At 46.3% G+C, this 23,899-nt stretch overlaps 1 protein-coding gene across 5 annotated transcripts in view; it reads left to right on the plus strand.

Moving 5' to 3' along the window:
* The window catches only part of PRMT8 (protein arginine methyltransferase 8), a 578,520-nt gene that overhangs the window by 59,417 nt on the left and 495,204 nt on the right, over positions 1 to 23,899 (plus strand). The gene's annotated exons all lie outside the window — the stretch shown is intronic.

Genomic DNA, 23,899 nt, shown 5'->3' on the forward strand with positions numbered 1-23,899 from the left:
ACACAAATGCGGACAACTGGTGTCAAGCCTTGTGTTACCTTTGTCAAGCTGTACTAAGTAGGGGTAAGGACGTTAACCACCTCGGAACATCCTCCCTTATACGTCACCTGGAGCGCATTCATCAGAAGTCATTGACAAGTTCAAAAACTTTGGGTGACAGCGGAAGCAGTCCACTGGCCACTAAATCCCTTCTTCCTCTTGTACCCAAGCTCCTGCAAACCACACCACTAACTCCCTCAGTGTCAATTTCCTCCTTAGACAGGAACGCCAATAGTCCTGCAGGCCAAGTCACTGGCAAGTCTGACGAGTCCTCTCCTGACTGAGATTCCTCCGATGGATCCTTGAGTGTAACGCCTACTGCTGCTGGTGCTGCTGTTGTTGCTGCTGGGAGTCGATCATCATCCCAGAGGGGAAGTCGGAAGACCACTTGTACTACTTCCAGTAAGCAATTGACTGTCCAACAGTCCTTTGCGAGGAAGATGAAATATCACAGCAGTCATCCTGTTGCAAAGCGGATAACTCAGGCCTTGACAGCTGTGTTGTTGTTAGACGTGCGTCCGGTATCCGCCGTTAGTTCACAGGGACTTAGAGAATTTCTTGAGGTAGTGTGTCCCCGGTACCAAATACCATCTAGATTCCACTTCTCTAGGCAGGCGATACCGAGAATGTACACAGACGTCAGAAAGAGTCACCAGTGTCCTAAAAAATGCAGTTGTACCCAATGTCCACTTAAACACGGACATGTGGACAAGTGGAGCAGGGCAGACTAAGGACTATATGACTGTGACAGCCCACTGGGTAGATGTATTGCCTTCCACAGCAACAACAGCAGCTGCGGCACCAGTAGCAGCATCTCGCAAATGCCAGCTCGTTCCTAGGCAGGCTACGCTTTGTATCACCGCTTTCCATAAGAGGCACACAGCTGACAACCTCTTACAGAAACTGAGGAACATCATCGCAGATTGGCTTACCCCAATTGGACTCTCCTGGGGATTTGTGACATCGCACAACGCCACCAATATTGTGCGTGCATTACATGTGGGCAAATTCCAGCACGTCCCATGTTTTGCACATACATTGAATTTGATGGTGCAGAATTTTTTTAAAAACGACAGGGGCGTGCAAGAGATGCTGTTGGTGGCCCGAAGAATTGCGGGCCACTTTCGGCATTCAGCCACCACGTGCTGAAGACTGGAGCACCAGCAAACACTCCTGAACATTCCCAGCCAGCAGCTGAAGCAAGAGGTGGTAACGAGGTGGAATTCAACCCTCTATATGCTTCAGAGGATGGAGGAGCAGCAAAAGGCCATTCAATCCTATACATCTGCCCACTATATAGGCAAAGGAGGGGGATGTACCTGACTCAAGCGCAGTGGAGAATGATTTCAACGTTGTGCAAGGTTCTGCAACCCTTTGAACTTGCCACACGTGAAGTCAGTTCAGACACTGCCAGCCTGAGTCAGGTCATTCCCCTCATCAGGCTTTTGCAGAAGCAGCTGGAGAGATTGAAGGAGGAGCTAAAATGGAGCGATTCCGCTAGGAATGTGTGACTTGTGGATGGAGCCCTTCATTCGCTTAACCAGGATTCACGGGTGGTCAATCTGTTGAAATCAGAGCACTACATTTTGGCCACCGTGCTCGATCCTAGGTTTAAAGCCTACGTTGTATCTCTCTTTCCGGCAAACACAAGTCTGCAGATGTTCAAAGACCTGCTGGTGAGACACTTGTCAAGTCAAGCGGAACGTGACCCACCAACAGCTCCTCCTTCATTTTCTACCGCAGCTGGAGCTGCCGGGAAAAGGATCAAATTTCCAAAACCACCCGCTGGCGGTGATGCAGGGCAGTCAGGAGCGAAAACTGACATCTGGTCCGGACTGAAGGACCTGCCTACGATTACTGACATGTCGTTTACTGTCACTGCATATGATTCTGTCACCATTGAAAGAATGGTGGAGGATTATATGAGTGACAGCATCACTGTAGGCATGTCAGACAGTCCGTACCTATACTGGCAGGAAAAAGAGGCAATTTGGAGGCCCTTGCACAAACTGGCTTTATTTTACCTAAGCTGCCCCTCTCCAGTGTGTACTCCGAAAGAGTGTTTAGTGCAGCCGGTCACCTTGTCAGCGATCGGCGTACGAGGTTACTTCCAGAAAATGTGGAGAAGATGATGTTCATCAAAATGAATTATAATCATTTCCTCCGTGGAGACATTTACCAGCAATTGCCTCCAGAAAGTACACAGGGACCTGTGATGGTGGATTCCAGTGGGGACAAATTAATACTCTGTGAGGAGGGGGATGTACACAGTGAAAGGGGTGAGGAATCGGAGGATGATGATGAGGTCGACATCTTGCCTCTGTAGAGCCAGTTTGTGCAAGGAGAGATTGATTGCTTCTTTTTTGGTGGGGGCCCAAACCAACCAGTCATTTCAGCCACAGTCGTGTGGTAGACCCTGTCGCTGAAATGATGGGTTTGTTAAAGTGTGCATGTCCTGTTTATAGAACATAAGGGTGGGTGGGAGGGCCCAAGGACAATTCCATCTTGCACCTCTTTTTTTATTTATCTTTTCATCATGTGATGTTTGGGGCCAATTTTTTTTAAGTGCCATCCTGCCTGACACTGCAGTGCCACTCCTAGATGGGCCAGGTGTTTGTGCCGTCCACTTGGGTCGCTTAGCTTTGTCATCCAGCGACCTCGGTGCAAATTTTAGGACTAAAAATAATATTGTGAGGTGTTCAGAATAGACTGGAAACGAGTGGTAATTATGGTTATTGAGGTTAATAATACTATGGGATCAAAATTACCCCCAAATTCTATGATTTAAGTTGTTTTTGAGGGGTTTATGAAAATAAACACCCAAATCCCGACAAACATTTTTAAGGGAGGTTTTGCCAAAACGCGTTCGAATCCAAAACACTCCCGCGAACTGAATCCAAAACCAAAACACAAGACCCGAAAAATGTCCTGTGCACATCACTAATATATATATATATATATATATATATATATATATATATATATATATATATATATATATATATATATAGAGGATGTGCAAGCGCCACAGATGTTGTAAATACACCCAACTAAAAAACACTCCCAAAGATTTTGGGCGTCTGCCGTCCCTTAAGTATGCAGTAGTGGTAACTTACTGTAGTAATGGTTTATAAGCAAATGGTATAAGGGTTCTGGCGACCACCGGTGTATTAAAAATATGTATCAGTCCATGTATATGATAAAATAAAATATACAAATTTATTTGGTACAGTTAAAATACAAATAGATCAAAAATGTGTAATGCTATACTAAATATATATCTTTACAAAAAATTTAAAAAAAATATATTAAAAAAAAAAAAATTTAAAGGGGAGGGATGGATTGTGTACTAAAAAACATATACAAGTTTCTAAGACCAAAATAGGTTTACAGCCATAAATATATATAAATATAGGGGTACCCCTTGAAGAAGTCATCAGGACGAAACGCATTGGGCTCTCCCTCTGTGACCCTCTACCTCAAAGTTAAGACTCTCTATAATTATTTTAGTTAGTGAACATTTTTACTTATATATTTATATATTTATATATATTTATGGCTGTAAACCTTTTTTGGTCTTAGAAACTTGTATATGTTTTTTAGTACACAATCCATCCCTCCCCTTTAAAACATTTTTTTTTTTTTAAATATATTTAAAAAAAAAATTTTTGTAAAGATATATATTTAGTATAGCATTACACATTTTTGATCTATTTGTATTTTAACTGTACCAAATAAATTTGTATATTTTATTTTATCATATACATGGACTGATACATATTTTTAATACACCGGTGGTCGCCAGAACCCTTATACCATTTGCTTATATATATATATATATATATATATATATATATATATATATATATATATATATATATATATATATATAGCATGTCTGGCACTCACGCTTAGTAGGGTATAAGAGTCCGGTGCACAACCTCTCTGTAGAGCATATGGGCAAACTGGTATGGGAGGCACTCAGGATGCAAAAAAAGAACGACACCACCACTGGTACAGTCGAAGTTTCGGGGACCTCTCCCCTTTATCAAGACACAACCAGTACAATAGCAGCCAATACATATAAATACAGAAACCAAACTCACCTAACACCAATCGTGGAGCCAGGCCCGCTCATTCCGGACGCCAGTCTGTGACGACACCCGCGCGATCCTGTGCGGGGAATCACAGGCAGCTGGGAAGGAGGCGCGGGTCGGCGACTGCACGTCGCGGTTGCCCAGCAACCACAAGATACAGGAAGAGCACAATAACATTTCATGAATGCACATAAAAAAGAAATACAAAAGATAAAAACAAACTAAAGAGACAGAGATACCATATAAATAGACCCGAGATCAAATCCTAAACTCTAACAAAAGTAAGGTCAAGTAATAGTGTATCAGCGTATATAGAATACGAGGCGCAAAAACAGAATCCTATACTGACCACCTAGAGTATATAGTTATAATTAACCCTAACAATACTATAAATATAGCAAACTTATAGCTAGATGTGAAATCTGTAACATGCTTCTACCTGAAACTTCTATATAGGATATCAGGTCATATAGATATGTATATGAAACCGAGAGAATAAATGCAAAACTAAAGATATAACGTCCATCTAGAAAAAATGTTGCAATCAAGATAAACATTATAGAAAACAGTTGAAGCTCAATGCTTCATTCAGTCCCTGTGGATGAACTGTTTGTAGCTTGTGAATCCACCATGTCTCCTTTTGTAGGAGGATCCTGCCCCTATCGCCTACTCTCCTATTTTGTGGGATATGGTCGATCATACGATAATGAATAGTTGCCAGGGTATGATTGTGATTCTTGAAATGTCTTGCCACTGGAAGATCACTTCCTTTATCCTCAAGGGCTGCACGGATGCTTGATCTATGAAGAGTGATTATCTCTTTAAATTGGTGTATACTTTTCCCAACGTATAATAGGCCGCATGGGCATTTGATATAATACACAATGAACTTACTGGTACATGTTAATGCATGCCTGACCTTTAACGTTTTGCTTGACCTTTGATGTTGAAATTCATTGCCTATTTCCATACAGCTACAAGTAGTGCAACCTGTACACCTGCAGTTACCGGGTTTGCGTGTCAGAAAGTGTATAGGTTTCTCAGGACCCAACTCTGAAATGTCATTATGGACCACAAAGTCTTTAATATTGCGGCCCCCTTTTGTAAGAGGCCATGAAGGAAGTGTCTTTAAGGACTCGTAAGTCTTTATCCCTAGTGACAACCGGCCAAATGCTTTTGGCCCTATTCAACAAGTGTTTACTAGCCATCATGTAATCCTATGTCCAGATCATCCGATCACATGTTTCTTTGGACCTCTTGTTTGTCAATGCAACATGCCTACGGGTGGCCAATGCTTTATCCATGGCCTTCTGAAGTGAATCTGCTGAATAGCCTCTAATCTTGAATTTTTCAGCCAAATTGAGGATCTGTTGCTTGGCATCTGCCTCATTATTGCAGATCCGGATAATTCTTAGGAATTGCAAATAAGGAAAACTCCACTTCATCAACTGTTTGCCCTCAGAACAGTATTTCTGTCTGTAGGTTTATAATACATACTGGTATTGATGCTGTAGTCTATCCCTAATGAGATAGCCACATCAAGATAATGAATCTGTTCAAAACTACAGTCAAACGTGAATTTAGTAGCCGGATCTTTCTGATTGACTTCATGTATCATTGTTTTGAATTCCTCCTCTGTACCAGCCCAAATGATGAGAATATAATCTATGTATCAACGGAATAACTTAATGTTATCCGAATGGGATTCATTTAAAAAAAATAGGCTTTTTTCTACTTCGCTCATAAAAACATTAGCGAAACTTGGTGCCACACATGATCCCATGGCGCACCCAGTTCACTGGCGAAAGATCTTGTTATCAAACAAGAAATCATTTATTTCAAGCGTGAGTCCCAACAACGTGAGGAACAATTTCACTTTTGTGTTACTAGTCAAGGCACCTGCAAGTGATTTTTTTGAATTTATCCTGACACATTGGTTTATAACAAAGGGGCATCCCATCAAAGAAATCAGAGATTTCAGAGGAAGCCGAAAAGGTTTGCACTTGAAACAGACCAATCAAGTACCGCACTGTCATCAAGCGATACACAATGTGCCTCCACGTCTGCTCCCAAAATCTAGCTATTGGAGTGAAGACTCGCTCAAAAAACGAGCATTCAAAAGAGCCCAAATCTGCCAGGGGGGCAGGGGCAAAACAGGAGAGAAGCCATCAAGGTCAGCGCTAAAAGAAACCATAGTTTTCAACCTGTCTTCTCGCATTCTTACTACAGATGAGATTCAAGTACTCAACAAAGGCCTGTTGTTTGTTCCCAACTGCACGCCGAATGTATTTACCAATAGATTGGATTTCTTCAAATTGAACCGCCGTATCAAGCTCAAAGAACACTTTGCGGACAGTACTAATACTATGGAACCAGTCCCAGTAAACAAGAAGTCTAACTTCATTCCACTTTCATACAATAAAAGCATAAAGACCTTTACCAATTGCATGGAATCATATATTAATGACAGTACCCCCTATCGATTTAAGGGTATACACAACCTCTCTAGCAAAGAGCATATGGCCTTGAAGAATCTAGGCAACTACAAGATATTACCATACGCCCAGCGGACAAGGGTGGGGGGATTGTGGTCCAGGATCTTACCATGTACAGAGCAGAAGCATATCGCCAATTGGAGAACCAGGATATCTATGAAAGACTTCACGATGATCCAACCACACAGTACAAACTAGAACTTGATGATATTCTTCAACAAGCTGTCTTGGACAATTACATTACGTCCTACACTAAGGAATCCTTTAGTGAAGAGTGGCCCATCATTCCGGTATTCTTTACCACTCCCAAGCTGCATAAAGATGCAGTTAACCTGCCAGGCCATCTGATCATAGCAGCAAGGGACTCGTTAAATTATAAACTCTCCAGATTTTTAGACTTTTATCTACAGCCTCTTATCCAAAAACTTCCACTATGCCTGAAAGACACTTTTTAGACATCAATTCAGATTCTGCAGTCTGTCACCTCTCCCAGCTTGGTACCTGCTATGCACAATTGACGTGGTCAACTTATACACGGGCATTCCCCCATGACAGGGGATTACAAGTTATGGAAGTATTCCTCAACAACCAATCTGAGTATACAGGCCCGGAGATTAAATTGTTCCTCACATTGTTGGGACTCACGCTTGAAATAAATTATTTCTTGTTTGATAAAAAAATCTTTCGCCAGCGAAATGGGTGCACCATGGGATCATGTATGGCACCAAGTTTTGCTAATGTTTTCATGAGTGAAGTAGAAAAAAGCCTATTTTTTGAAAATGAATCCCATTCGGATAACATTAAGTTATTCCGTCAATACATAGATGATATTCTTATATTTGGGCCTGTACAGAGGAGGAATTCAAAACAATGATGAATGAAGTCAATCAGAAAGATCCAGCTATTAAATTCACATTTGACTGCAGTTTTGAACAGATTCACTATCTTGATGTGGCTATCTCATTAGGGATAGACTACAGCATTAATACCAGTATGTATTATAAACCTACAGACAGAAATACTGTTCTGAGGGCAAACAGTCATCACCCTGAGTCGATGAAGTAGAGTCTTCCTTATTTGCAATTCCTAAGAATTATCTGGATCTGCAATAATGAGGCAGATGCCAAGCAACAGATCCTCAATTTGGCTGAAAAATTCAAGATTAGAGGCTAATCAGCAGATTCACTTCAGAAGGCCATGGATAAAGCATTGGCCACCCCTAGGCATGTTGCATTGACAAACAAGAGGTCCAAAGAAATGTGATCGGATGATCTGGACACAGGATTACACGTCGGCTAGTAAACACATGTTGAATAGGGCCAAAAGCATTTGTACCGGTTGTCACTAGGGATAAAGACTTACGAGTTCTTAAAGACGCTTCCCTCATGGCCTCTTACAAAAGGGGCCGCAATATTAAAGACATTGTGGTCCATAATGACATTTCAGAGTTTGGTCCCGAGAAACCTATACACTTTCTGACACGCAAACCCGGTAACTACAGGTGTACAGGATGTACTACCTGTAGCTGTTTGTAAATAGGCAATAAGTTTCAACATCCCAGGTCCAGCAAAACGTTTAAGATCAGGCATGCATTAACATGTACCAGTAAGTTCATTGTTTATTATATCAAATGCCCATGCGGCCTATTATATGTTGGAAAGAGTATACGCCAATTTAAAGAAGGAATCGCTCTTCATAGATCAAGCATCCGTGCAGCCCTTGAGGATAAAGGGAGTGATCTTTCAGTGGCAAGACATTTCAAGAATCACAATCATACATGGCAACTATTCGTTATCGTATGATCCACCATGTCCCACAAAATAGGAGAGTAGGCGATAGGAGCAGGATCAGAGCCGGCCTTAGCTATAGGCAGGTAGGCATTTGCCTAGGGCATCCAAGCATGTCTAGGGGCATCCAAGCCTGTCCCCGCAGTATCTCATGCTTGGAGGGACAGTCTGCAAACTAACTGTTACTTTCCAAATGTATTCAATCAGTACTTGTATACACTGCTGTTTACATTTGTCAAATAGAATGCACACTGTCACCTTAAAGTTATTAAACTCCCTCCGACTCCGACATGCTTGAATGCCTCTGACTTGTGAGACAGCAGAAGCCCAGTAACTGCAATTCCTGGACATGTGACATTTTCACTGACTACATAAGGTTATTACTGGATGGCTCCTTATGATACTACATGTGTATTTTTGAAGACTGCTTCACATAAATCTGACATCACCTATACTGCTTGTGCACATGGGGGAGGGGAACCCTGCCATCCTGTGTGTGTCCCTTATCCCTGTGCAAACCCCAGGTGTCTGCAGGGATGTAACATGGGCAGTGTTCTCCCCACACTTTATTTCCTAGTCATTCCATGCCATAAAATTCCCCTGCCATCCAGCACTGTAACGTGGTCAGTAAGTTGCGTTGCGCTATTTCTATATGAAACATCAGTGCAGCGTGACTTTAAAGAGCATATTGCTCCCGCAGTATAAAATAAAGGGCATGCAGTTGCCAGGAGTAACAGACACCAGCAAACACACTGAACAGTGAAGAAAATGGACAGTTGCTACATGTGTGATACTGGTCTTTTTGTATAACCAGCAAGTATGGCAGTATCTGGACATTGCTGCTATCTGTTTCCAACGAGCAAGCAAAAATAAAGGGTGAGGCTTGCAAAGGACTGCGTACCCTGTGAGGTCACATCCCTTGTACAGGTGCCCCTTTAACGGGTGTGAGCACAAGCACTCACCCATTCTGCCACCCCCATCTCACAAAACGCAGTCATAGGTTTTATTTAAAAAAAGCTACTAGCATTTCTAATGTGAGGCATATGTGTAAGGTGCATTACTGTGTGGAATTATGTGTATTATGGGAATTACTAATGTGGGGCATATGTGTAAGGTGCATTACTGCAGTGCCGGCCCTAACCAATATGATGCCCTAAGCAAGATTTCGGCTGGTGCCCCCTAGCACCGCCGCTAGTTCTGCAGGAGATGCCTGGCATGAGTCAGCTGGCAGCTCTGCTAACATCGGGCGCCTTTTGTTTATGAAAATGCATCTTATTTGCATTACTATGTGGCTAGGATGCACAAATAGCTTCTGCTGATTGAAATGATATGCAGCATGCCTATATTCTGTGTGCGACTGCGTCTGTATCTGCATACGAAATGCTACATTGCAGTGATTTCCTGGAATACACTGCAACATAGCATTTCGTATGCAGATACAGCCGCAGTCACACACAGAATATAGGCATGCCGCATATCATTTTAATCAGCAGAAGCTGCTGGTGCCCCTAAGCATACCAAATGCCCTAGGCATTTGCCTAATTTGCCTATACCTAAGGCCGGCTCTGCATTACTGTGTGGCATTATGTGTATTATGGGCATTACTAATGTGGGGCATATGTGTAATGTGCATTACTATGTGGAATTACGTGTATTATGGGCCTTACTGTGTGGCATTATGCAGGGTTGAACTGGCCCACAGGGTAACCCCCGGTGAGCCCCACTGCCTGAGTGTGGCCGGGTCAGATGCAGAACTAGCGACGGTGCTAGGGGGCACCAGACAAATTTTTGCCTAGGGCATCAAATTGTCTAGGGCCGGCTCTTGGCAGGATCCTCCTACAAAAGGAGACATGGTGGATTCACAAGCTACAAACAGTTCATCCGCAGGGACTAAATGAAGCATTGAGCTTCAACTGTTTTCTATAAGGAGAGCGAAATGACAGCATAGGAATGGAGAGAGTTAAACCTCCTGTGAGGGGTGGACCTAACTGTGATGAAAAGTACAGCCAATGTTAGAGAGGGGAGGGATCAGTAGATATAGGGATGTATAGCCTAGCTTGGTCTCTCTTGCTGCTGGTTTTCCTTCTGGTGAATGTGACTGATTTGCACTTGCACTAGTTTTGTTTAGCTAGCTGGTTGGAGATTCAATTTCCACTCCTACTGTTCGTAGTATTCACTGTTATAACAGTACTGAGCATTTCACCCTCCTCTCTCATCCTCACATAATAATTTTTTTTTGGGATTATGGCCGCCTCTCGCCCCCTTCGCTCTGCAGGGACCCCAGCGCGCTACCGCTCTGCTGGCCAGGATGCTGGGTCTACGGATGGGCCTGCGGACTCACCTGCCCGTTCCCCGTCCCCCATCGCCGGCGCGGGTGCCCGCGCAGCGGTGGCTGGGCGGACCCGGTCTTCCCTGCCCCTGGCTTCTGGTCCGGTGTTTACCTCCGGCCGCAGGCGGCAGGGGGGGCCGGCGACACGGGGGAGCTGTCCGGAGGTGGCCGGGCATCGGCCTTCACCTTCGATTCTCGAGGGTGAGGCGCCGTTGCCGGGAGCAGGCACCCGCGGGCGCGCCAGAGCGGGCGGCCTCTGGGTGCTCCCATTACATCTTCCCACCCGACCCCCTTGCCACGGCCGTGGAGTGATGCCGGGCGGGGGGGCCGGGGTGGACGGAGAGTGGCGGCGGGTCGCGGGGCCTCGTCCGGCGGTCCCTGTCGGTGGGCCAGGTACTGAGAGGACGGTGGAGGGTAGCGGCGGGACGCGCGCATGCCCTCGCGCTCAGCCAGTGGCGCCGTTCGCGCACATGTGCGCGCAGCGGCGGCGCCAGTATCAGCGTCTCCCCTGCTGCCTCCCTTACTGCCGGAGTCCGGCGGGGAACGGCGGCGGGGGGGGGCGACATAGGTTAGGGAGCACCAGCATGGAGCCCGCAGGGATGCCTTCCCGGCAGACGGGGGGAGCTCCGGCCTGCGGGAGGAGGGCGAGTGCGGGGGGGCAGGTGGCAGGCGCAGCAGCAGTAGGGAGGGCCGGCAGGTGCGGGTTAGGCAGGATGACTGGTGGGGGACCCCGCCAATGGTAATCAGGGGGGCCAGCGGCTCACCAGCGAGACGGGCGGGGCTTGAGTCGTCGGGCACCTTGTCAGCGACTGCCGGCCGGCGGGTCAGGAGAGGTTCGCCGGCTTCGGCGGGGGCTCCCGCTGGGGCCGGCAACGAATTTTGGGGAAGTCAGGCGGCTTCCAGTGAGCTGGCGTCGGCTCTGTTGACGGTGGCGGCGGCATTGGGCCCATTGGCCGCAGCAGCGTCCCCGGGGGCAGCAAGGCATTCCGGCGATGAAGCGGGGGCGTCCGGTACGCAGCACGGGTCAGCGGCTCAGCGGACAGCGCGCGCTTGCCGTGACCTGGGGGCGGCCGCGGCGCAGTTGGGACACCGTCCGGTACGGACGGAGAGCGGTCGTGAGGTGGGGACGTCTTTGCCCCGGAGTGCTAGGCGTGCCCCGGTAGTGGCTTCCGGGTCCCGTGCTTTGTTTTCTTTTTCAGGGGATCGCGGAGCTGGACGCGAGTGATGAGGAGGATTGCGAAGTTTCCACACCGGAAGACGCCCTGTCCGAGCAGTCGTCTGCGTCAGGTGAGGTTGACCAGCCGGCGTCGGGGTCCAGCACGCTCTCCAGTTCTCTCAGTTCCTCCTCTTCTTCATCCCTGTCGTCGCAAGCGTCCGACGTCAGTAGCACGACTAAGGCAAAAAAGCGTGCGACAAAGTACGCTAAGAGGGCGGCAGGGCAGCAGGAGAGGCGGAAGAGACGCAAGCGGCTTAGCGAGGATGCTCGCAGGGCCAAGAAGCGCCGCGATTTGCCTGGGGTAGTCCACTGTGATTATACGGCAGTTTTGAGGGGGTTGCGGGATAGCTGCCATAAGAAGATCTGCAGGGGCGACTATGTGGACATGTTCGTGCTGACTAAGGACGCGAAGAAGGAGTATAAGGCAGCGACGGCTAAGAAAGGCATCGGAGCTGAAGCTTTCCGATCTTTCGACAACTGGCTTGCTGGTTTTTGCTTCTTTGCGGCGTGTTATCTGGAAGATAGGCCTGACGAACATATGAACGTCATACGATACCTGCACTTGATATACGATATGCAGCGCACATCGGCAGGTCTCGAATGGCGGATGTATGATGAGAAGTTCCGAGAGAAGCAGGACTGCTTACAGATAATTGACTTCGGTTGCAAGGACGTGGAGGTCTGGCTCCAGGTCACCCAGGCTTCTCAAACCGCAAAGGAGCCTCGGAATACGGCGGCGGACGGGCTACGCGCGGGGTCGTCCGCTCAGGGGAGTAACACGGAAGGGGGACAGGGTAAGAAAGGTAGGTTGGCTGTCCGCGGAAGTGGGCAGGCCGCCGCGAAGGGGAAGTGCTTCGCGTTTAATAATGCGACCTGTTCCTTCGGCAAGCAGTGTCGTTTTCGACATTCGTGCTTGCAGTGTGGCGGTTTCCACCCGGCCTCCAACTGTTTTAAGGGAAACCGGCAAGGCGCGAGGGGAAAGCAAAGCTACGCAAGACCCGGCGCGAGCGGGATCGCTCCGCAGGGCCCCAACGCCAATTAATTTGGACGCCATGTCCAAATGGTTGGATTGGTATCCGAATAGTACGGACGCCCAGTTTTTGTTTCAAGATTTTAAGTTTGGCTTCCGCTTGCCTGTTGCGGGCGAAGTCTATGTTAAGGCTCTCCGGAATTTGCAGTCCGCTCGCGCCTTGCCGTCCATTTTGCACGAGAAAGTGGATAAAGAGGTGCGCATGGGTAGGATGGAGGGCCCGTTTAGCTCGCCCCCAGTGGATGACTTGGTCATTTCCCCAGTGGGGGTAGTCCCCAAGAAGACTCCAGGTGCCTTTCGGCTCATTCAGCATCTTTCTTACCCGTCAGGGTCGTCGGTCAACGATGCGATACCACCGGCTCACTGCTCGGTGGTGTACCAGTCGTTTGATGAGGCGCTGGAGTTGGTTCGTAGTTACGGCCCTGGTGCCCTGATGGCTAAGATCGATGTGGAATCCGCATTTTGGTTGCTCCTGTTGCATCCGGACTCATTCCGTTTTATGGGTTTTCTAATCGGAGCGGAGTATTTCATTAACAAATGTTTGCCGATGGGATGTTCCGTTTCCTGCTCGTTTTTTGAACGGTTTAGCACATTTTTACATTGGTGCGTGGAGTCTTCTTCAGGGGGTCATGGAGTTGCGCATTACCTCGATGATTTCCTGTGTGTGGGACCGGCGAATTTGCCGCGCTGCAGCGACTTGCTGTTCAGCATCCGAGCGCTGTTTTTTCACTTTGGCGTTCCTGTGGCCGAGGATAAAACGGAGGGGCCGGTTTCCTGTTTGTCGTTCTTGGGGATTGAAATTGACACGGTGGCGGGATCGTGTCGCCTTCCTCAGGCCAAGGTTGCGAAGCTCCGCGAGGTTATTTGCCAGTTCGTACGGTCGCGAAAAGTCACGCTGAGGCAGGCGCAGTCCTTGCTGGGCCTTTTGAACTTTGCTTGTCGGGTGATCCCGATGGGCAGGGTTTTCTGCCGAAAGCTGGAAAGGGCAACAGCGGGGTGTGCCAGGCCGCATCATTTCATCCGCTTGTCCTCCGAGATTAAGAGGGATTTGGCCGTATGGGCCTCGTTCCTGGAGGATTTCAACGGAGTGCGTATCTGGCTGGCCCCGACGGTCGACAGCGATTGGTTCCTCTGGGTTCGGTTGCTACCTAGAGGGGTCTTGGTGCGTGGCCTGAGGAATGGCAGCGCAATGGTTTCACTAAGGACCTTTTGCTGCTGGAGCTTTTCCCCATTATGGTGGCACTAGAGGTTTGGGGCGATCGTCTGGCTCATCGCAGCATTTTGTTTAGATGTAACAATCTGGGCGTGGTGCATGCGATCAATAACCAGAGGGCGAAGTCGCTGGTGGTTCTGAGGGTGCTTGGCCGATTGCTGCTGACATGCTTGCATAAGAATGTATGGTTCCGCGCGCAGCATGTGCCAGGACTTGAGAACGGAATTGCCGACGCATTGTCCCGCGGTCAGTGGGAGAGATTTCGTTTGTTGGCACCCGAGGCCGATGAGCGGGGGTTTCAATGTCCCGGTTATGTATGGCAGGTGATCGGACCGGACTGGAGGGTCGAGCGTTGCGGTCAGTTGCTCCGAACACGCTCAAGGCTTACGGTCAAGCTTGGAGCGAGTGGGAAGAGTTTGCCCGAGGACGTAGCCAAGAAGGTAAGAGCGGGCATCGGATGATGCTTTCTTTTATTTGGCAGCTTTTTGTCACGGGTAGGTCCAGAGCGGTGGTGTCCCGGTACTTGGCAGGGATTTTGTTTTTTAATAAAATCAAGGGTGTCCCTGACCTGACGAAGAGCGGGCTTCTGGTTAAGGCGATGAAAGGGTGGGCGCGCGTGGCGCCAACGCCGCCTGATAGGCGTCGGCCCATCGATGCGGCCTTGCTACCGGCTGTCATCGAGGCGGTTGGCGGGATCGCGTCGTCAATTTTTGAATCGCTTTTGTTCCGGTTGGCGTTCTCCATGGCTTACCACAGAGCCTTTCGGGTTTCGGAGCTGGTAGCGCCATCTAAGCGCGCAGACTCGCGCATGCTTCTGGTTGACGTGGTGGTGGGTGAGAGGTCCTTGCTGTGCGGACCAGGTAGGTAGAGGACGATGGGTCACCTTGGTTCCGTCGCTGGAGGAGAGCATTTGCCCGGTGAGGTTGGCATCGAATTATGCAGCGGTTCGGCCCGGTGGGCAGGGGTCGTGGTTGCTGCGTTATGACTGTTTACCTTTGACGAAATATCAGTTTCGTTGGATGCTGAGTCGCTGTCTGGCGAGCTTGGGCCTTTCACCCGCTGCTTTCGGTACGCATTCTTTCCGTATCGGGGCGGCAACGTCGGCTGCGTCGGCGGGGTTTTCCGTTGCGGAAATCCAGGCAGTGGGGCGATGGAAGTCGTCAAGTTACAGACGATATATTCACCCAGTTCCATGAGTTGTTTGTTTGACTAACAGTTCAGTTTTATTAGTCGTTGTATAAGCTCATGTTGTAAAGTTAAGTACGTCCTTGTGTAGTGTGTCTGTTTGTCTCCCCTGTTCATCCTACTCAGGGATTAGCTACTCGCCGCTGCTGGCAGCGGGGGTCTGGAGTTCTTTTGCGATTTTTTGCCTGACTTGACGGACTGAATTCTAATCTTCAATTCGGCTGATCAGTTCAAATCAAAGTCCCTCAGCAGGTTTTTACGCTTTCACCTCCAGCTGAGTTCTTACATGTTTTTCCCCATTTTATACCCCCCCCCCCCCCCCGTTTTATTTTCCTTATATTATTTAGATTTTTCCCGTTGTGTGTTTTATGTTGCTTCGATTGGCTGGAAGCTTGTTTAGATCGGCTAGGCCGTGACTTCTGCAAGACACGAAAACCCCTTTTTTTTTTTGGCAGATCCTTCAGGTTAATGTGTTTAATATTCTCCTGTTAGGATACTAGAAATTGGGCACTTTTGAAATTTTCATTTTTGACCAAAATCGACAGGTCCGGGGCTTATGGAATTCTCATATGCCACAAAACGGTTGAAGCTCCTGTTCAACAATGATGCTCCGAAATCAACTTCTGTCACCTTAGTGATACATTTTGGGATAGTACCTAAAGTTTAAAGCAGACATTGGGGCACTTTTGAAATTTTCATTTTTGACCAAAATCGACAGGTCCGCGGCTAGTTATTAACCGATTTTTACTCCTTTCCTTCTCTTCAGGTTGGGTAGAAGACGATTTGGCAATCTGGGTGGTTGGCCACTCTTATGTTTACTGGGCAGCCAGGTTTTTGGCCTCGGAGGGGGCACAGATGTTTCCTAGGGCTCATGGCGTTCGTTGGCTTGGTTGGTGGGGGATGATGTGGAAAGATATGAAGAGTAGCTTGGTCAGTCTGGTCAGCGAGCATGGAGTCCCTAGGGTACTGGTTGTCCATTTAGGTGGCAACGATCTGGGGAAGAGGACATCTTTGGAGCTGCGGTGGGCCATGATGGAGGATCTGGCCAGTGTGGCCGCAGCGTGGACAATTGTGTCTTGGTGTTCTCTATGATGGTGCCAAGGTTGCGTTGGCAAGGAGTGGCGGACGGTCGCCCGATTGATGAGGCCAGGCAAAAGGTGAATGCGGCGGCAGCGAAGTGGGTGTTGGCCCACGGAGGGAAAGTGGTTCACCACCCTAGGATTCGGTTTCGTGACAGTCACCTTTTTCGGCCTGATGGTGTGCATCTGTCCAAGGAGGGGATGCTGTTTTTCCTGGAGGATCTGTTCCTGGTGTTGCAGGAGTTAGGTTGAGGGTATGGTGGCGGTGCGAAGACTCTGGGGAAGAGTCTTTCGCTGTTGGCGGAAAAGAACGGCAGGTTGTAATTTGTTAGTTGCAGTTGTTTACAGTTTTGGTGTGGTTTAGGTGCACTCACCTCCATTGACTTTTAAGGCCGCTAGATCACCCATCAGGGGGCAGCGTCATCACCCATCCAGGTGGGCAGTCAGCGTGGAGGTCTGAGTTGGGCACCTATTACCTATGTATGGTTTGTGGTAAATTAGGATCGTTTGGGTATTAATGTTTTTTGAGGTTATCGTCAGTTGAATATAGCCGTTCTTTTTTCTGCCACCATATGCCGGCTGAATCGGCATGTTAACTTAAATTTTACTTTACAGGTTTTTCTAATGGTTAGGGTACAATAAATAGCTAACAATTTTCTGCCAAATTCAAGTCTCCGTGTCATTATTTCTTGGTATTAAAGGTATTGAATGCTTTACTTTTGAATAAGGGTCCACACACTATCATTAGGAGGTTTAGGAGAGCGAAATGACAGCATAGGAATGGAGAGAGTTAAACCTCCTGTGAGGGGTGGACCTAACTGTGATGAAAAGTACAGCCAATGTTAGAGAGGGGAGGGATCAGTATATATAGGGATGTATAGCCTAGCTTGGTCTCTCTTGCTGCTGGTTTTCCTTCCCGCCCTCCCACCCCATTTGGTAGAGGTTTTGGCACGGAGTGCCTTGGCTCTGAATTGTTAGCGTGTGTTATCGTTGGCTATTTGTCGGCGGAAAAGAACGGCAGGTTGTAATTTGACTTGTTAGTTGCAGTTGTTTACAGTTTTGGTGTGGTTTAGGTGCACTCACCTCCATTGACTTTTAAGGCCGCTAGATCACCCATCAGGGGGCAGCGTCATCACCCATCCGGGTGGGCAGTCAGCGTGGAGGTCTGAGTCGGGCACCTATTACCTATGTATGGTTTGTGGTAAATTAGGATCGTTTGGGTTTTAATGTTTTTTGAGGTTATCGTCAGTTGAATATAGCCGTTCTTTTTTCTGCCACCATATGCCGGCTGAATCGGCATGTTAACTTAAATTTTACTTTACAGGTTTTTCTAATGGTTAGGGTACAATAAATAGCTAACAATTTTCTGCCAAATTCAAGTCTCCGTGTCATTATTTCTTGGTATTAAAGGTATTGAATGCTTTACTTTTGAATAAGGGTCCACACACTATCATTAGGAGGTTTATGTTTATCTTGATCGCGACATTTTTTCTAGTTGGACGTTATATCTTTAGTTTGCATTTATTCTCTCGTTTTCATATACATATCTATATGACCTGATATCCTATATAGAAGTTTCAGGTAGAAGCATTTTACAGATTTCACATCTAGCTATAAGTTTTCTATACTGTATTTATAGTATTGTTAGGGTTAATTATAACTATATACTCTAGGTGGTCAGTATAGGATTCTGTTTTTGTGCCTCGTATTCTATATACGTTGATACACTATTACTCAACCTTACTTTTGTTGGAGTTAAGGATTAGATCTCGGGTCTATTTATATGGTATCTCTGTCTCTTTAGTTTGTTTTTATCTTTTGTATTTCTTTTTTATGTACATTCATGAAATGTTATTGTGCTCTTCCTTTATCTTGTGGTTGCTGGGCAACCACGACCCGTGATAAGTTCAGTAATACCTCCCGGCCTCCAGCCTTGGACGTCTGACGTAGAGACACATACATGACGCTGTATCTGGAGAACCGGGTGGAGCTATCCTGAATGCTCTCGCGCGGTGGTTGCTAGGCAACCGCGACGTGCAGTCGCTGAGCCGTGCCTCCTTCCCAGCTGCCTGTGATTCCCCGCACAGGATCGCGCAGGTGACGTCACAGACTGGCGTCCAGAATGAGCGGGCCGGGCTCCATGACTGGTGTTAGGTGTGTTTTTGGTTTTTGTATTTATATGTGTTGGCCGCTATAGCACTGGTTGTGTCTTGAGGGCCCACGAAACGTCGACTGTAACAGTGGTGATGTCGTCTTTTTTTGCATCCTGAGTGCCTCCCATACCAGTTTGCATATATATATATATATATATATATATATATATATATATATATATATATATATATATGTGCACTGCAGGTGGGGCAGAGATAAAATGTGCAGAGAGAGTTAGATTTGGGTGGGTTATTTAGTTTCTATGCAGGGTAAATACTGACTGCTTTATTTTTACACTGTAGTTTACATTTCAGCTTGAACACACCCCACCCGAATTTAACTCTCTCTGCACATGTTATATCTGCCCCACCTGCAGTGCACATGGTTTTGCCCATTAGCTAACAAATTTGCTGCTGTGATCAGATCTGAATTATACCCTATGTCCACACAAGTGGCTGTGATATATCCATCCAGGAGAGGTTGTGCTGTGACCATTAAGTGGCTGTCCAGTATCCATCCATTCCAGTGCTGCAGACGCACCTGTCCAGTGTCCATCCACTCCAATGCTGCTGATGCACCTGTCCAGCAACCATCTGCTCCAGTGCTGCTGACGCACCTGTCGAGTGTTACCTGCTCCAGTACTGCAAATGCACCTGTCAAGTGTCCATCCGCTCCAGTGCTGCCAACACATCTATCTATTGTACATCCGCACCAGTGCTGCCAACACATCTATCTATTGTACATCCGCACCAGTGCTGCCGAAGCACCTGTCCAGTGTCCATCTGCTCCAGTGTTAAAAAAAAGTTTCATTAAAGTTAAAAAAATATTTTGTAAAAGTCAATAAAAGTAATAAGTACTGTGATTTCACAAGCCGTACCCCACTGTGTATCCATAACAAACAAGTACCGTGACTTCACAAGCCGTACCCTACTGCGTTCACATTACCTGTGTACAAAAAAGGTAATAGGTTAAAAAAAATGAAAGAAACAATATTTTACAGTAGTAAAGAAAAAACACCTCTAATAAAGGGAAAGGTTAGTGCAGAAAAACATAAAATTGGCAGCATGCCATTCACCACACGCAGTGGCAAGGAAAGACTAAGGCCATGGCATTTATTTATTAGTGGTGGATCTGCAACTGTCAGTGAAGCATCTTCTGAGTCTCATGACGATGCAATAACTTTTCACTCAGAATCTAGAAGAGGTATAAAAAAAATGAAATCTACTAAAGCAGTAGAACAAACTGTGTGTTCAGAACCATCACACATCCCTGAAGAGAGTCTAGGGGTGTCCACATTAGCTATGTGTGAGTCTGACATTTTTCACTCTGTCCTCATAGAGAAGCCTCTTTCAGCTCCTGCTACCATTTATGCACCATCTGCACATGTGGAAAGCAGTACAAGTAAAGATGGTGATGAGGACATAATAGAAATTAAGGATGCTTCTGTGGAAGTGGAACAGGAGGAGGATGTGTGTACTACTTCTATTTGACACTGAAGAGGAGGTTGTTGATGATGTTGTTTGTGTAAGTCAGCCACCAGTGGCTGCAGTTCTTGCCTGTGGTAAAAAGAAAGCCATTGTGATACTTGGGCATAAGACCAAATCACATTTGTGTAGGCAACTGCTCCATTTGTGAGGCCAAAGTTAGTAGTGATAGGGATATTAGCCACCTAGGCACCTCCTGCATGTTTACGTCATTTGCGTAATTTATTTTACAAGATTATAATGTAATTAACACCCTTCATCATCATCTTATTAGTTATCGTTGGTAGTACTTACAAAAAACTGGTTTGTGGAGTCCAAACAAACCAAGCACTTCAGCCACAAAAGTGTCAGTCCCTGTTGCTGTAGTGCGTGGATTGTAAAACTGTGCACGTCCTTTTTAATATCAAACATAAAATTGGGTGGCAGGGCCCAGGGCCCAAGGCTAATACTAACTTGAAGGACAATTCCATCTTTCAACACTTTCTTTTCAAAATGGGCTGTAATTTTGAAGGGCATTAGTCTTTTTTTGAATAGATATTTTTATTGGGTATCGCTCTAGTTTCATTATGAGCTACATTTTTGGTGGTCATTCGTGACTGTCTTATTCTTTTATTGTCTTTTTGTCGCTGTGCTTCACCTCACAGAGAATATGAACCATACAGATGCCTACCACAATCAATCATTTTTTTAAAACTTCTTTTATTGTCTTTTTTGCCACTAGGCCTCACCTCATAGAGAAACAGGACCATACATTTTCCAGTGCCTGCCACAATCAAACAATCAATATTTTGTTTTTTCTGTTATTAGCTTTTTGCTGCTAGGCCTCGCCTCACATAGATTATAGTATTTATTTATTTATTCATTCAGTCATTCACATCCGTCTTTTCCTTAGTGGACCATACAGTTGTTAATACCTACCCCAATTAATTAATCAATCAATCAAATTTTTTTTTATTCTTATGTTACAGTACTGTCTTTTTGTTGCTAGGCCTCTCAGAGAAAAGTTCATTCACATACTGTAAATGTCTTCTCTAGTGGACCATACAGTTGCTGATGCATACCACAATCAATAAATCAAACAATAAATATTTTATTTTATTTTATTCTTAACAAAATAAATATACGTGGCGTGATTCACTGCTGTGAGTTGATTATATATCCCAAACTTTTAAGATTCTTTACCCATCTTAATTTAACAATTGTGATCTGCCTTACAGTGGACAAATTCATGTAAGTTACAGGTGCTTCAAAGATGTCTCCTGCAGTTTAAATATTTGTCATGCAATGTAGTTTGGGCAATTGGATTTAAAGAGAGATCTAATGATTTGTGTCAGCCAGTCCTCTAGAAGTGGCAAGTCTTCTAAGTATAGCAGACAAGGTATCAACTTGCTATTTTCTCCTCTGAAGGTTGTTTGATGAATTTCTATCTTGAGAGACAAAGTAAATTCCTTCAGATTGCAAGTGAGTTATAGCCTGGAACCTCTCACAGTACTGTTGCTGTAAAGAAAACAAATTATGGCCACTTCCATAAGTAACTATGTCTACATCAAAAACAAACAACACAAAATATATGCAATGTGCAAATGTAACTCGTATAATATAATATAATGGGTGCACGGTGTGTGGTGCACATGGGTCCAGGTGGGCCCACACACCCATATAATTATACTTATCCTTCCATTGGCCTGGTGCTGGCTGCAGATCTGCAGAAATCACCAGAAAAATGGCCACCATGGCCATTTTCCTGGTGATTCGCGCATATGCAGTAGAGATGTTCTCTGGAACAAGGAGTGGGCATCATGTTCCTGGACACCTGGGCATGCTCAGTAGACTCTGGCACAATGCCCACCCAGTGGGCTGTCACAGTCATGTAATCTTTAAACTGCTTGTCCACATATCTGTGGTTAAGTGGAAAAGGATTGCTTCACATTCAACTTTTCTTTGAACTACTAGTCTTCTTGGTCCCTTTCTGGGATGAAGATACACCCCCAGCAGCAGCAGCCCTAGCATGCAAGAATTCTTCTAGGGAATCCTGGATAAGGGATAGGGGATGAGTCAGTTAGCCTTTGCAAACTGGATGCTGAAGAACTACCTCCGATCATCAATGAGGAGATTGATGATGAAGGTGTTGGAGGTGGAGATTGCATGTGCCAGGATCTAGCTGAGTGCTCAGAGCTAGCTGATGCTAGACTGCTTGGTATTATTTACTGGAATTTTTAGATTCTCCCAAAAACTTTGCATTAACTTGCCCCAAATAACAGGAGGAGGTTCCCAGATGCATAGCCAGATTAAGGAGGGAGGGTGGGATACTGTGCCCTAGCCCCGCTTCTATCAGGGGGCTACCTGGCTGGAGCACACTGACATCACTAGCTCTTCCTCTTGTGCAACAGCAGAACCAGTCAGCCAGAATGTGAGCAGGAAAATATGTAGTGCAGGCAGAAACACAAGAGTATCATACCCCTTTCACATCTCCATTGCCGGATCCCACCCGGGAATTGGAAATGGGTCCTTACCAGGTGAGATCCGGCAATGGAAACTATCTGAGACTATTGAGTGGGCCACTCTGAAAAGTACAGTATATTTAGGGGGCTGAACATTTGAGTTTTAATAAACACAACAAATTTATATTACGTCACACAGTATGAGCCAAATTCACATTACGCCACACAGTATGAGCTGAAATTCACATTACACCACACGGTATGAGCTGAAATTTACATTATGCCCCGTGGTATGAGCGGAAATTCATATTACGCCACACGGTATGAGCTGAAATTCACATTACACTGCATGGTATGAGCTGAAATTCACATTACGCCACACAGTATGAGCCAGAATCACATTACGCCCCACGGTATGAGCTGAAATTCACATTATGCCCCGTGGTATGAGCTGAAATTCACATTACACCACACGGTATGAGCGGAAATTCACATTAGTCGTGTGGCAGTGCCAGATACCCTTAAATCACCACTCAGGTAACTACTTAGTGCTTGGCTCAGCTACAGAGTACACCCACAGATCTTAGTTTTTTCATTTTTGTATTATTATTGTTTTATTATTATTATTTTTGGGGGGGCAACTTTATGTACAGTATACAGACAGTCTGTATATTTCCCCTGGCTGGCCTCCTCTCTTTCCCCTGGAGCAGGCTCAGCTGCAGCACTACAGTTTACTTACCTAGTCACTGACTGAGCGGTGATGGTATGAGCGGTGACAGTCTGCTGAATTTGCCTTCTGAGAGGAACACTGCGTGGCACAAGGACAGAGAGAGAGCAAGGCGAGCACGAGCGCGCAGTGTGAATATCAGTCTGTCCTAACCGCGCGGCGGGTGCAGCTGGGGGAGGAGGAACATGTACAGTATGAGCAGCAGCCGATTATTGTGCTGCAGGCTTGGAGTGCGGGGTTGCCGGATATTAGGGGGTGCCTGTGCGCACCAGGCACCCCCCGTGCGCACACCTATGTCTGCGTCTACCTCTATTTTGAGGTTTGCGATAGCAATTGAATAGCGATCACATAGCTGGGCGGCCTTGACATATGCTGGGTGACCTCCAGTATGCAATTTTAATGGTAGCAGTTTTTGCTGTTTGATGCCCCTGTTCTTCTAGATCACAGCACTCCTAGTAATGGTTTCTAATGACGTAATTTTTTAACACAGTACCATAGGTTTGCGCACGGGGGGTGCCTGGTGCGCACAGGCACCCCCTAATATCCGGCAACCCCGCACTCCAAGCCTGCAGCACAATGATCGGCTGCTGCTCATACTGTACATGTTCCTCCTCCCCCAGCTG

Source organism: Pseudophryne corroboree, chromosome 6 (genome assembly GCF_028390025.1).
Source record: "Pseudophryne corroboree isolate aPseCor3 chromosome 6, aPseCor3.hap2, whole genome shotgun sequence".
In the NCBI taxonomy this organism is placed as follows: Eukaryota; Metazoa; Chordata; class Amphibia; order Anura; family Myobatrachidae; genus Pseudophryne; species Pseudophryne corroboree.